The sequence below is a fragment of the Oryctolagus cuniculus genome, chromosome 12 (genome assembly GCF_964237555.1).
Source record: "Oryctolagus cuniculus chromosome 12, mOryCun1.1, whole genome shotgun sequence".
In the NCBI taxonomy this organism is placed as follows: domain Eukaryota; kingdom Metazoa; phylum Chordata; class Mammalia; order Lagomorpha; family Leporidae; genus Oryctolagus; species Oryctolagus cuniculus.
The window spans coordinates 106,698,335-106,712,262 of NC_091443.1; the positions used below are offsets into that span (position 1 = coordinate 106,698,335).

Here is a 13,928-nt window from a genome sequence, read left to right on the forward strand (position 1 = left end):
GATGCTAGGCCACCTGCATCGAACATTGGAGCAATGCTCCGGACATTCGGGAAGTGAACCAGAAGACAGGAGCTCTGCAGGTCTCTTTCTGAATCTTAAATAAGTACATACATACATAATTTAAATGCATTAATCAACAATTTTTTAAAAAAGAGATAAGGATCTTGAGTTTTTTCCTTCAAAGTCTTTACCATACTTACTTATATTTCTCATTGTTTTATGCTACTTTTTGTGGTACAGCATAAAGTTACAATGAAACACAATTAAACTAAAATAGTTTAGGAGTCTGCATTGCCAACATTGTAGTTGAATAGAGTAAACTGGGCTTCCCTTAAGCATCCCAAGTGCTATTTTTACTTTTTTTTTTTTTTTTTTTTTTTTTTTTTTTTTGACAGGCAGAGTGGACAGTGAGAGAGAGAGAGAGAGAAAGGTCTTCCTTTTCCATTGGTTCACCCCACAATGACCGCTGCACCTGGCACACCGTGCTGATCTGGAGTCAGGAGCCAGGTGCTTCTCCTGGTCTCCCATGTGGGTGTAGGGCCCAAGCACTTGGGCCATCCTCCACTGCACTCCCTGGGCCACAGCAGAGAGCTGGCCTGTAAGAGAAGCAACCGGGACAGAATCTGGTGCCCCGACCAGGACTAGAACCCGGTGTGCCGGTGCCACAGGTGGAGGATTAGCCTATTGAGCCGCAGCGCCTGCTGTAAACATGGAATCTTAACATTAGTGACTCCATTTAAAGAGCTATAGGTAAGTCTTAGCCAGAAAATGTTCACATGACTGACATTATCTATATTAATAAGGGCCACCATTCATGGTACACTCACTGGGTGACACAGTAACAGGAGTTTCATGTTCATTATACGGACTTGAACACAATCTTTCCATATAGGGAATACATCAATTTGCAGAGAAGGAAACAAAGTCTAGGGGGAGTGCTGGGTTTTCCCAAGGCTATAGCTTATAACGTGCAGAAATGAAGCAAGGTCTTCTACTACACACAAGGCACCATGTGAGGCACAGAGGAGATGAACAACAAACAAATCCAAAAAGATCCCTGACTCACGGAGCTTACGGCTATGAGAGGAAGCACTCATCAATCACACATACAGGTGTGAAATTGCTACTGTTCCCGGCCAGGAGGTGCCTTCCTGAAGAAAGAACAGAAGTTATTCAGGCAAGAAAACAAACAGCCATCTCTGACACGTGGAATTTCCATGGCAAATGGGCCATACGTTTATTCCTATGAGTGGAAAACGTAAATATATTCTCAAAATCCAACAGACAGAACATACAAAACTTAAAAATCCCCAAATGCAATGTATAGGAGATCTTTTTCTGAAGATAATTCACATTAGAAAAAATCCAATTAAAGTTAGTAGTCCACTTAAAACCAAAATTTAATTTATAAATAGTGGTGAAAATCTTGATAAGTTTATTTCATCTGGTACTGAACAATTTTGCATACAACTGTGATTATGTGCAATTCTTAGAAATCAACAAATCAAGTGGAGATTTGCCATAATTTTTCTTACAAAATTGTGTTGTATAAGTATATAATTAGCCTTCACCCGATGTTTAGTTTCCATCCCACAATCATGTTTTATGTGTAAAAATTTGAGATTGTTGATGATGTTCCCAAGGTCCTCTTTTAATCCCGATATCTTACTTTTTTAAAGATGAAAAGGCCGTCATCATCTTTGTCATTTTTCCTTATTGCAATTGCTATGGCTTAACTCTGCCAGGCCATCATTGTCAGCGGTTTCATTTGTGACTGGAGCCCACCAACATCATTTTCATTTGTCCTGCATCTTTTCAAGACTTGCAACATGGCCTGAAGTCACTTTGTACGTTGTTTCAAAGGAGTATTCCACAATGAGGAAAAAGCTAGCCAGCCATGCCCCCAAGCAAGGCAGGAACTCATGCATGACAATAATCTTATAAGGTTTGTTCATTAGTAAGTAGCTGTTGTAATTTTGGCTTCCCTTTGAAATCTCATATAATACTCAGGTACCTAAGATACTCATAGTAAAAGATAAGCAGAGCAACTCGAGCAGAGTGGCCTGAGGCAAGGCTGGAGACAGATGCTGCCTCCCATAGTGAAAAAAAAAATGGACAAATTTATGTCATACACGATTTAAGAAATCCAACAGGCCGGCGCCACGGCTTACTTGGCTAATCCTCTGCCTGCGGCACCGGCACCCTGGGTTCTAGTCCCGGTTGCTCTTCTTCCAGTCCAGCTCTCTGCTGTGGCCCGGGTAGGCGGTGGAGGATGGCCCAAGTGCCTGGGCCCTGCACCTGCATGGGAGACCAGGAGGAAGAACCTGGCTCCTGGCTTCGGATCGGTGCAGCGCGTCAGCTGTAGCAGCCACTTGGGGGTGAACCAACGGAAAAGGAAGACCTTTCTCTCTGTCTCTAACTCTGCCTGTTTAAAAAAAAAAAAAAAAAATCCAACAAATGGAAACTATAAAAAATAAACAAGAGAATGGCTCAGCAAACATACTTCATATGGTAGGCATGGAACCACCACACAAATAATATATTTTAAGATTTATTTATTTGAAAGGCAGAGTTATAGGCAGGGAGAGGGAGAGGGAGAGAACAGATCTCCCATCCACTGGTTCACAACTCCTTTACCCTAGGTGGACATTGTCTCTTTCTCCCGCCTCTGTCTGCAGGTGTGCACTGGGTCATGGCAGCCACACAGCTCCAGCATGATGATTTGAAACTGTTTTTCCGAGAATGCTCTGGGAAAGTTCCAGTGACACCGGACTCGGGAGAGCCCACACCACCACACAAGGAGGCTCCCATTTGAGTCTTCTTTTTTTTCTTTAATATATTCTTAAAAAGAGTAACTTTATTTAAAAAAAATCCTAAGCTTTAAACTTTGTTTCCAATCACTTTGATACAAATCTCAAAAGATATTTCATTCACTTGTTTAAAAATACCCTTATACTAGGGGCAGGCATTATGGCTAAGCTGTGTTTGGATGCCTGCACCCCATATCAAAGTGTCAGTTTAAGCCTGGAAACTCCATGCCTCTGATTCACCTTCCTGCAAATGCGCCTGGGAGGCAGCAGATGATGGCTCAAGTGTTTGAGTCCCTACAGCGCAGGTGGGAGACCTGGGTGGAGTTCCTGGCTCCTGGCTTCAGCCTGGCCCAGACCTGGTTGTTGCAGCCATTTGGGGAGCAAACCAGCAGATGGAAGCACTGTGAGCTCTCTCTCGCCCCCTCTCTCACACAGGGTGTGTGTGTGTGTGTGTGTACATATGCACCCATGTGTGTTTATGTGTCCCTTTCTGTCAAACTCTTTTCAAACTGATAAATAAGACATCTTTTGAAAAAAGTATCCTTGGCCAGCGCCGCGGCTCAATAGGCTAATCTTCTGCCTGGGGCGCCGGCACACCGGTTCTAGTCCCGGTCTGGGCACCGGATTCTGTCTCAGTTGCCCCTGGGGGACCAGGAGAAGCACCTGGCTCCTGGCTTCAGATCGGTGCGGTGCGCTGGCCACAGCGGCCATTGGAGGGTGAACCAACGGTAAAGGAAGACCTTTCTCTCTGTCTCTCTCACTGTCCACTCTGCTTGTCCAAAAAAAAAAAAAAAAAAAAAGGTGAAAAGTATTAAAAAAAGAAGAGTATCCTTACTAAGGATGGGCGTTTAGCACAGTGACTGACTCACCCCTTGGGACATCTGCACCCCACATCATAGTTCAAGTCCTGGCCCTTGCACTGCCAATCCAGTTTCATGCTACTGTGTGTCCTTGGAGGCAGCACATAACGGCTCAAGTACTTGAATTCCTGCTTCCCATGTGGGAGACATGGATGGAGTTCCAGCCTCCTGGCTTCAGCTTAGCCCAGCCCTGGCTGTTGTGGGCGTTTGGAGAGTAAACAAGCGGATGCAAGACAGCCATGCGCTTGCTCATGTGCTCTCTCTGCCTTTCAAATAAAATGAAAATAAATGATTTTTTAAAAATACTCTTACTGTACATTTAATTTTATTTATTTATTTGACAGGCAGAGTGGACAGTGAGAGAGAGAGACAGAGAGAAAGGTCTTCCTTTGCCGTTGGTTCACCCTCCAATGGCCGCCGCGGCCAGCGCGCTGCGGCCGGCACACCGCGCTGATCCGATGGCAGGAGCCGGGTACTTCTCCTGGTCTCCCATGGGGTGCAGGGCCCAAGCACTTGGGCCATCCTCCACTGCACTCCCTGGCCACAGCAGAGAGCTGGCCTGGAAGAGGGGCAACTGGGACAGAATCCGGCGCCCTGACCAGGACTAGAACCCGGTGTGCCGGCGCCACAAGGCGGAGGATTAGCCTAGTGAGCCGCGGCCTGGCCTCTTACTGTACATTTAAGAATCTCCCATTTAGATGTTAACTTTTAGGGATTTGGTGGGGGCAGGCCCGATTCAGTGTACAAAAGAAAAGTAAAATATCACTATATGAAGCCAGAAAGAGTATCACCAGAGAGGCCAATACTCCTAGTACCACCCCCGTGACGTCTTATTCATTTAGATTCAGTCGTAACAGAATATTCAGTTCCAGGCCCTTTTGCATTTTTTTTTTCAAGATTTTGGTTTTAGAATTTAAGAAAACAAAAAAGCCCTTCAAATTAAAATACTTTTTTAGGAAAAATATTTAGCCTATATCTTGCCGAAATTGGAACAAGCAGCAAACTTCACGGAAAGACACCTTTTCTTGAAGGCCAAATATCAACAACCACCACTGAAACACGCCTATCTCCCAAGCCCCATATTTTCCTTCCACAGTGTTCAAGCCATCTCCTTGAGATATAAAAAGCTGGCACACGAGGCTATTACTACTAATTAATTTTTAGAAAGGGAAAAATAGAAAAGCAAACTCTTCAACCCCGTATAATTGAGTCAACAATAGAAATAAGACATTTTTCTGAAATGATTAACAAAAACATTTAAAATGACAAGTTGAAGAAAGTACATGTTCTGATATAAAATATTCAGAGTAACACATCAATCTTGAAGCATTAAACATCTACTAGCAGTCAGTGATGCAGAACTAAAGTACTCCATATAAAAGTCGCGACTCTATGGATCTAGTCAACAGACTAGCAATTTCCTTCTGATGGTGTTCCTTAATTTTATTAGAACTGCAAGCTCTACACTCTATTGCAAAAAGTAACCAGAGTCCCACATCCAAAAGATGCCTGTTAATGGTAACACTCCAATTATACAATTTTACAACTTTTTGTTTTAATTTTACAATAAGCTGATTCATATGTAAAATTGAATCGGCTTATTGTAAAATTAAAACAAAGAAAGGTTCCCGTAATAGGTACTGTGGCACAGTGGGTCAAGCCACTGCTTGGGATGCCTTGGGTTCCAGTTCCACCTCCTCTCCTGCTAACGTGTCTGGGAAACAACAGATGAGGGCTCACGTGCTTGCATCCCTGTCACGCACATGAGAGACCTGAATGGAATTCCTGGCTCCTGCAGGCATCTGAGAATCGAACCAGCAGATGGGAGATCTCTCTTGATTCTCACTCTGCCATTCAAGTAGGTGAAATAACAAATAAATCTTTAAAAAAAAACTTTTCCTCACTTCATAAGCCATCACTTACTAATGATATATCATGATTAAAAAACAAATACTGCCCCTGACACTGTAGCATAGAAAAACATGTATCAGTTCAGAATGCTCTGGGTTGTAAGTAACCAGTTCACAGCAGCAAAAACAAATACAGATTAATTCCTCTCACAGCAAAGAAAGATTGAACGGAGTGACTGCTAAGCTGGCTTACTAACAAATGGTGCCATCATTATTTTCAGTACTTTTTCTCCATAATCCTAAGTGTACTGACTTTTTGAACATGTTTATTGTCTAATCTCTCCAAGTTTGTCACTGCAGCTCCAAGAATCACACTTTAAGTCAAAACGAGAAATGAGACTACTCTAGCCCTGACATTTTTATCAAAAAGGCAAAGTATTCATCCTCTCTTCAAGGAAGACAACCCCAATTACCTTATCCAGTTTAAAGCAGAACCTCTGGGTAACTTTCTGTCTGCTCGATTAAGTCCAAATATGGTAACTCTTCCCTCACCATCTACAGAGCTAAACAATAAGCTAGCAGTCTAAGTCACCCCCTGCATAGAGTGAAAATAAAGAACAGAATAACCCCGATACAAATTCACATTCAGAACAGTGGATCATGGGAAGTCTAAAGTGGTCCATGGCCCACATATCTATCATATCTTACAGGACAGAAATCAGATTCCCTGAACGGCAATGAAGTAAACTCTTAAGTTAGGCAAAATGGCAATTCCTAGTTTAAGTCTCTGGAAATCTGCCCTGTAATTACCCTTTGGCTTTGAAATGGACACTCTTTGGGCCAACACTGTGGCATAGCAGGTTAAGCTTCCACCTGCAGTATCAGCATCCAATACATGTACTGGTTCGAATCCCGGCTGCTCCACTTCCAATCCAGCTCCCTGCTAATGGCCTGGCAAAGCGGCAGAGAATGGCCCAAGTGCTTGAGCCCCTGCACCCATGTGGGAGATCCACAAGAGGCTCCTGATTTCGGATTGGCCCAGCTCCGGCCATTGCAGCCACTTGGGGAATGAACCAGTGGATGGAAGACCCGTCTTTCTCTGTCTCACTCTATTACTCTGCTTCTCAAATAAAAATTTTTGGATTGTTATTTATTTATTTGAGATGTACAGTTACAGACAGTGAGAGGGATAAACAGAGAGAAAGGTCTTTCATTCGCTGGCTCACTCCCCAAATGGCCACAACGGCTGGAGCTGAGCTGATCCAAAGCCAGGAGCCAGGAACTTCCTCCAGGTCTCCCTTGTGGGTGTAGGGACCCAAGGACTTGGGCCTCCTTCCACTACTTTCCCAGGCCATAGCAGAGAACTGGATCAGAAGTGGAGCAGCTGGGTCTCGAACCGGGGCCAAATGGGATGCCGGCACTGCAGGTGGTGGCTTTACCGCTACACCACAGCACCAGCCCAGCCATCTAAACAATCTTTAAGCCTGGACATTCTCATCTCCTAACTGCTGACCTCTGAACTCAAAACAGAGTTAGGGCATTCTAGCAACAGAAGTATTACCATTAATGCCTGCACAATTCCAAACTGTGGGGCTCTTAGTTGCAGTAAGAGCTACAGGCAGGGTGCCTCCACGGCAAAGCTGGGCCTACACCCACAGCCCTGCTTTCATTCTGAGGAACACTAATTTGATCCATTCCATTGAATCCTGCTGAAAAGTCACATGAAGTAACCAACACAAGTCAGCATATAAGATTTTCCCATCATTTCTCCTAACACTACAGTCTCAGCTTGCAAATGGTCAGCCACCCATGGAGCAGGAGGCACAGGTTAACCAAACATTTTTCCCATATAACAAGGGTCAAAACTTTCTCTCTTTCTCCATGATAAGTCTGGAGGTGGGTAATCCCAGGTTAGAACTGCTAGTTTTTAAAACTGATTTATCTCAAAGTCAGAGTTACACAGAGAGGATGGAGAGATAGATGGAGAGAGATCTTCCATCTGCTGGTTCACTCCCCAGATGGCTGAAATGGCCAATGCTGGGCCAGGCTGAAGCCAGGAGCTAGGAGCTTCTTTCCAGGTCTCCCACATGGGTGGCAGGGGCCCCAATACTGGGGTCATCTTGCTCTGCTTTTCTCAGGCCACTAGTGGAGAGCTGAAAGAGAAGTAGAGCAGCTGGGACACGAACTGGTACCCGTGTGGGATGCCCAGGTCTCAAGTGGGGGCTTTACCTACTCTGCCACATCACCGGCCTGGAGCTGCGATTTAGCCACATCACAGACTCTTTCAGAAATCCTCCAAGATCCTTGGTTTATTGGAATCAGGGGTTCAGCCTCACGCTCGTCATCTCATAGTTGCAAGATGGCTGCCACAGCTCCAAACTTTATGACTGCATTTACAGCACAAAAAAAAGCCACTCATGTTCTCTTTGTCAGGAAAGCAAAAGCCCTCTCTGGACATAGTGGACTGCCTTTGTGCTCATTGGCTACAGGACATGAGGTGCTGATGGCTGACAGCCCTACCAGAATGAAGACAGGCAGTAGGAGGTGGGGGTTAGGAGAGCCACTGAGGACATCCGCAGGGCAGAGGGATCTATGGTTTTAAAAAGTCAGCCTCTACTTGTTGAAATTTCAGACACCGTAACAGACATGGGCGGTGTTACAGCAAGGGAACTAGCAGAGATTCTCCCTTGGGGGGCCCACCCTACTCAGACTCCCACCCCTGAGATCAGCGCCCTGCAGCAATTCTGCTTTTCACAGACTCCCCTGCCTTCCTTCTGAACCCACAGTCTCAGACACCCATGTTGATTAACAACTGTTTCTATGGCAGCAGAACCCCCGGATAGGGGTAGGGGGCACAGAGGGGTGGAGCTGTTTATAAGTTAAAGACTGACAGAACATGCCAATGAAACCCTTGAGGAATCTGTCAGACAGGTAAACATTGTCAAAGAAACAAAACAAAATATATTCAAGATGCCCGTTCACCAGGAAACCTCTTGATTACAGTTTGGTTTCCCAGTTCTTGATTATAGTTTGGTTTCCCAGCTAGATCCACCACCTAGAACAAAACACCCTGATCAGCCCAGCACAGGCAGTTTGTGTGACAGTTTTATCACACCGTCATCTGACACACTGGCACTTTGGCCATGCACAGTAGGTGTATGACCAGAGACCACCAGAGCTCTGGCCAGGCCGGCAAATTCACTAAGCTTATACCGCATGCCGTGCTCTTCCGCACAACTGCAGCTGGCTTGCCCCAGGCAACAGCCCTTCACATCGCTGAGTTTATAGAACAAACGACTTTTGTTAAAACACTTATAAAAGCAAGAAATCAATTGTCATTCTGGGTAGCAGCTCACAAAAGCCACTTTCTTTCACATAAACTGCACCATCTACAAATACACTTAAGTCACCAACCATTCAAAGTATAATAGTTTCCAAGCAATCTTCAGCTCACTTTTTACATATAACGTATCTAGTGTAAATAGTTTACACAACACAGGCTCTGGAACCAGCGGCTGGAGTGCGAACTCTAGTTCAAGTAGAAACGTTCCACCCCATGACAGGTGTGTGACACTGGACAAAAATCACTGTGTCCAGGGCTGGCACTGTGGCGTAGTGTGTTAGGTCACTGCCTGCGATGCCACCATCCCATTTGGGCACCAGTTTGTGTCTCAGCTGTTCCATTTCTGGTGCAGCTCCCTGCTGATGTGCCTGGGAAAGTAGCAGAGGATGGCCCAAGTGCTTGGGCCCCTGCCTCATGCGAGAAGGACCTGAAGGAAGCTCCTGGCTTTGCTTGGCCCAAGCCCTGGCCATTGCAGCCATTTGTGGAGTGAAGCAGTGGACGGATGACTTCTCCCTCTTTCCGTCTCTCCCTCACTCTGAGACTCTTTCAAATAAATGAAAAAGTCTTTTAAAAAAATTATGTCCAATTTCATTTATACAAGGGAAGACAGCACAGAATAACGGTACCTACTTCAAAGGATTATCTTACAATAAAATGAATTTATACATTAAAGTGCCCTGAACAAAGGAAGGACCCAACAAGAGTCAGCTATCATTATTTCTCTTAACTGGAAAACCTAATATATAGTTATATCTTATGCAAATGTAAAATGATTTGATGATATGAAATATGTAAATGATTTAATAATGCAAAGTATGAAATTACACAAATTCCTCCAAATCAATAATTCATCAAGAATCAGTTTCAAAGCTGGATGGGGAGTGACTCAAACTCTTTGAAGTGACTGCCACACGGCAGCGGCAACCTCTGCGTCCTTTGTTGCCAGGTGTAGTCATGCATTATGCATGTCTCCCAGCACACGCGTCAGCTCTGTGCGAGATGTGAAGGGCAGGAAATCAGAGAGCTCCCCTAGCCCACAACCCAGCGCCCCCACACTCTGCTCTTTCCAAAGGTTTCCTGTGTTCTAGGAGCCAGACTCTCTCTACAATCAATACTCAGACGGGTCTGTCTCTGAACACTACCCTAGGAAAACCCTTGAAATAAGGGGGTCAGTCAGCCTAGTTTTTCACATGTTGAGTGCCCTTCTCGGGCCTGGGGTAATTACCACCCTATTTCTCTTTGGATACGTAACTGGTAGTCCTCAATATTTCCTTGCTTACAAAGAAATACCATCAGCCTGGTCAGGGTTTTTCTCTAACATGTGTCTACTTTCTCTCCTACCAAACGCTTCTTTCATTTCCATCTGATTGGCCACCTCCATGAGCACCAGCCTCTTACCCCATTTTCCTCCCTCTCACACGTCTCCACCATCGGACCCTCCCAAGCATGCACTCCATGCCAGTTCAACTTGTGTGTCACTGCCCTGTCTGTGCTGCCCCTCAGCGTTGCTAACAGGAAGTCCATTTCTCTGAGGACAGACTCTTCTCTGAAGTTCACTGTAACAAATTCCTGCTCTCCCTTGGAGCACAAGGTGCCTTTGCAGTATAACCATTTAGTCCTTGCTTTCTCCGACTCAGCAGGAAGAAGTGGGAACCAACACCCTTGTCCTTACTCCCAAGTGCCATTTTCAGATTCTCACACTGTGCTCCACTCCTCATGGCTTGAAAATCCCCCCCTTATCCCAAATCTCAGAGAACTGCCCTCAGCAATCCTACATGAACACACAGTTCTTCCTCCCATCCTTCTCTCCAGTCTTGGGAGAGCTGATTCACCAAGTTCCACAGCCCAGTTTCTGCCAATGTTAGCAAATGTGGACTTGGTAGGAATTACATAAGCCAGAAAAATTAAACATATTAATGTTAGTCACATGGTCAACAGTGGAGTAAACTGGATTAAATACAGGGCTATTTCTTTATTCATAAAATAATGTTATAGCTTTCCATAACACTCTTAAAGTTCTGTAAGTTTAAATATTCTATTATTAGAAATAAATCGTATTAGCCACTGCCTTAGACATAAATCACCATCTGCTTTTCAAAATAAACCATAGCATCATAAGGTTAAAAGGCCTTGTGATGAGTAATAGAAGCTATTCTTGGCAGACAATCACTATGGAGAAGACCTTGCAGAAGGATTCTGTAATTTCTCAAGTAAAGCATTCCCATTTTAAACCTTTTTTATTTCAAATTCTTTTATCTTTTTCCAATCTGACTTTTTCCTACTGCTCCCACCACCATGAAGACTGGAAAAGGGAAGGCGTCACCCTCGGCACGGCAGTGTCTCATCCACCTGGAAAGCACTGTTGTCACCCCGAGCCTTCAATTTTCAAAGCTCACTGGCCTGGACTTTGATTTAGACACCTGTTCTCCAAAACAAGCTTTAATTCTGTCCACGATATGTTTAAATCACAAAGACCAGACTTAGATTTAAGCAGCTTATAGACGGTGTTGTTCCCAGTTTTTTAAAATAAGTAACACATAACCAAGACAGTTGGGTAGGCACAGGCCTCTCAAACATGAGAACTGACTCGGAAAGTTAACAACCACGGAGCTTCCCACATTGCAGACACCATCACTACCAGCTAAAGTAAGCCAATGGGATCACTGGTTATAGTCACACAAGTATAGTCAAATAACTTTAAAAACATGAAACAGGGAGTAACTCACATGATTTGTCCATGGATGAATTTTTCTTTTCTTCTAGACTGCAGAGTAGACAGGAAAATGCCCTTCTTTATGTTTCACCTCTACTTCTACAACTTTAATGAAAACTGTGGCCAGCATCAGGAAGAAAGAAAAACATCTTACAATTTTAGTAATATATGAAGAGGAGGAAAGTAAAACCTGTTTACAAATTTCTTATGGGCTTTGTCTTCTACACAGCGGTAGAACAAAGAGCTCTGTAACAAGAAGCACAAGTTGCATTTTGCTGACATGTTCCATTTCTCCTCCTTCCTCAATCTCTATCGTCCCTCAAACTCCAGGAGGGGCAGGTGTCCGGTAGAGCAGCTAGAACACCACTGGAGACACTCGCATCCCGGATCAGAGGGCTGGGCTGGCATGCTGGCTCTGCTCCTGATTCTACTGTCTTGCTAACTGTACTCTAGGAAGAAGCACTGCTGGGTCCCTGCCACCCAAGTGGGAGACCCTAATGGAGTTCCCAGCTGCCTGACCCAGCTGGTAAGGGCATTTAGAGAGTGAACCAGAAGATGTACAATCACTGTCTCTCCTCCTCTCAAATGAAACTTTTTTAAAAAATCCAAGGAAAGTTGTTATTTCCAGATACAAGACCAGAAGTAGATGAGAGAGAAATAGAACTTAATTAAGAGTATTAGATGGGGAGAGGGAAGCCCTTTTATACCAGACAAACAGGGACTTTAGGGAAAGGACAAGAAATTACATTTCATTTAGTATCAAAGTTTCTCTTTGTGTTAAGACTCCCAATAAAAACTGTACATGCATTATCATAGATAGAGGCTTAAGAAAGAATGTCACTCCAATAAGGTGGTAGCTCTGATGGGAGACGGGGGAAAGGTGGTATATAATATGATCAATCTCTCTCTCTCTCTCTGTCTCTAAGAGTTTACTTTCCCAAATAACTTTCCTGTATTTGGCACTTAGAAGATAAAGGCAATACCTCAGAGCATCTTAATTCTATTAAAAAAAGGCACAAAAGACTAATACTATAAATGTTTATATCAAGCCAATTGTTAGAATGCAGCAACTGATTCTTTGAAAGTTTACTTTCTGGCCGGCGCCGCGGCTCACTAGGCTAATCCTCCGCCTTGCGGCGCCGGCACACCAGGTTCTAGTCCCGGTCAGGGAGCCGGATTCTGTCCCGGTTGCCCCTCTTCCAGGCCAGCTCTCTGCTGTGGCCCGGGAGTGCAGTGGAGGATGGCCCAAGTGCTTGGGCCCTGCACCCACATGGGAGACCAGGAGAAGCATCTGGCTCCTGCCATCGGATCAGCACGCTGCGCTGGCCGCAGTGCGCCGGCCGTGGCGGCCATTGGAGGGTGAACCAACGGCAAAGGAAGACCTTTCTGTCTCTCTCACTGTCCACTCTGTCAAGAAAAAAAAAAAAAATCTCTATCTCTCCCTCTTTCCATGTCACTCTGCCTTCCAAATAAATAAATGTAAAAAAAAAAAAAAAAAAAAAAAAAAAAGTTTACTTTCTTTCTGTAGTCACACAAGCAATGAACGTGAAAAGTTTAACAGCATTTTTTTTTTCAACTACAAACATCAACAACTTATCTACCTTAAGCTCAGCCATACTGGTTTATTTTTCTGGTTAACTTAAAGTCTGGTTAGACAAGTGAAAAGGCAAAGTTCCTTCTTTACAAAAATACAATCGTAGAACCAAAAAATTTGGAGCTAGAAAATGGGGAGGGAGTATACTCAATCCTCTCTGAATCAGAGACATTCACTTAACTGCCTTACTCACAGTTAACAGGTGAATTAGAGGAACAGCCCTGGGATCCAGAACGCTTCTCCCATTCTGTAACAATGCCTCAAACTCATCTAGGCACAAGTCTGTGTCAATACATGAGGCAGCAAAGCACCAGGAATGAACCTGAGGTTTCAGAATCGCCCTGCCCAGGTCGGAGCCTTGGTTTCTCCACTCACTGCTGCATGATTTTGAGCAAGTTACTTCATCCCTCTGTGCCTTGGTTTCCTCATCCATGAGAAAACCCTCCCAAAAGGCTTGTTACAAAAAGCTAACACGTATGAAAAACACAGAACGGGGTCTGGCACATCATAAGCACTACTTGCTAGGTTTTAACATAGCCTAATTCCAGAAACCAGAATTGGAATACCAGATCATTTTTGTGTTTTCAGATACACATATTAACAACAGTCTATTTTGGCACATGAATTGTCTAGTCAAAAGGAAGTTTCTTTATGAAGCATCTTCAAAATCCCAAATATTAAACACACATGACGAAACTCACTCAAAAACTAAAACCCTTTCACTCGGTGATCATTTGAGCTAAATGACGTACTCAGAA

The 13,928-nt window shown here is 44.2% G+C and overlaps 1 protein-coding gene across 14 annotated transcripts in view; it reads right to left on the bottom strand.

Moving 5' to 3' along the window:
* Positions 1–13,928, bottom strand: part of NRG4 (neuregulin 4) — a 155,584-nt gene that overhangs the window by 134,876 nt on the left and 6,780 nt on the right. Inside the window, exon 3 of one of the 14 annotated variants that reach the window (XM_070054627.1) lies at positions 11,590–11,693. The exons of the other annotated variants lie outside the window; for them this stretch is intronic. The gene's annotated coding sequence lies outside the window, so the exon portion shown is untranslated. The remainder of the gene's footprint in view (positions 1–11,589; positions 11,694–13,928) is intronic. 14 annotated transcript variants of the gene reach the window in all.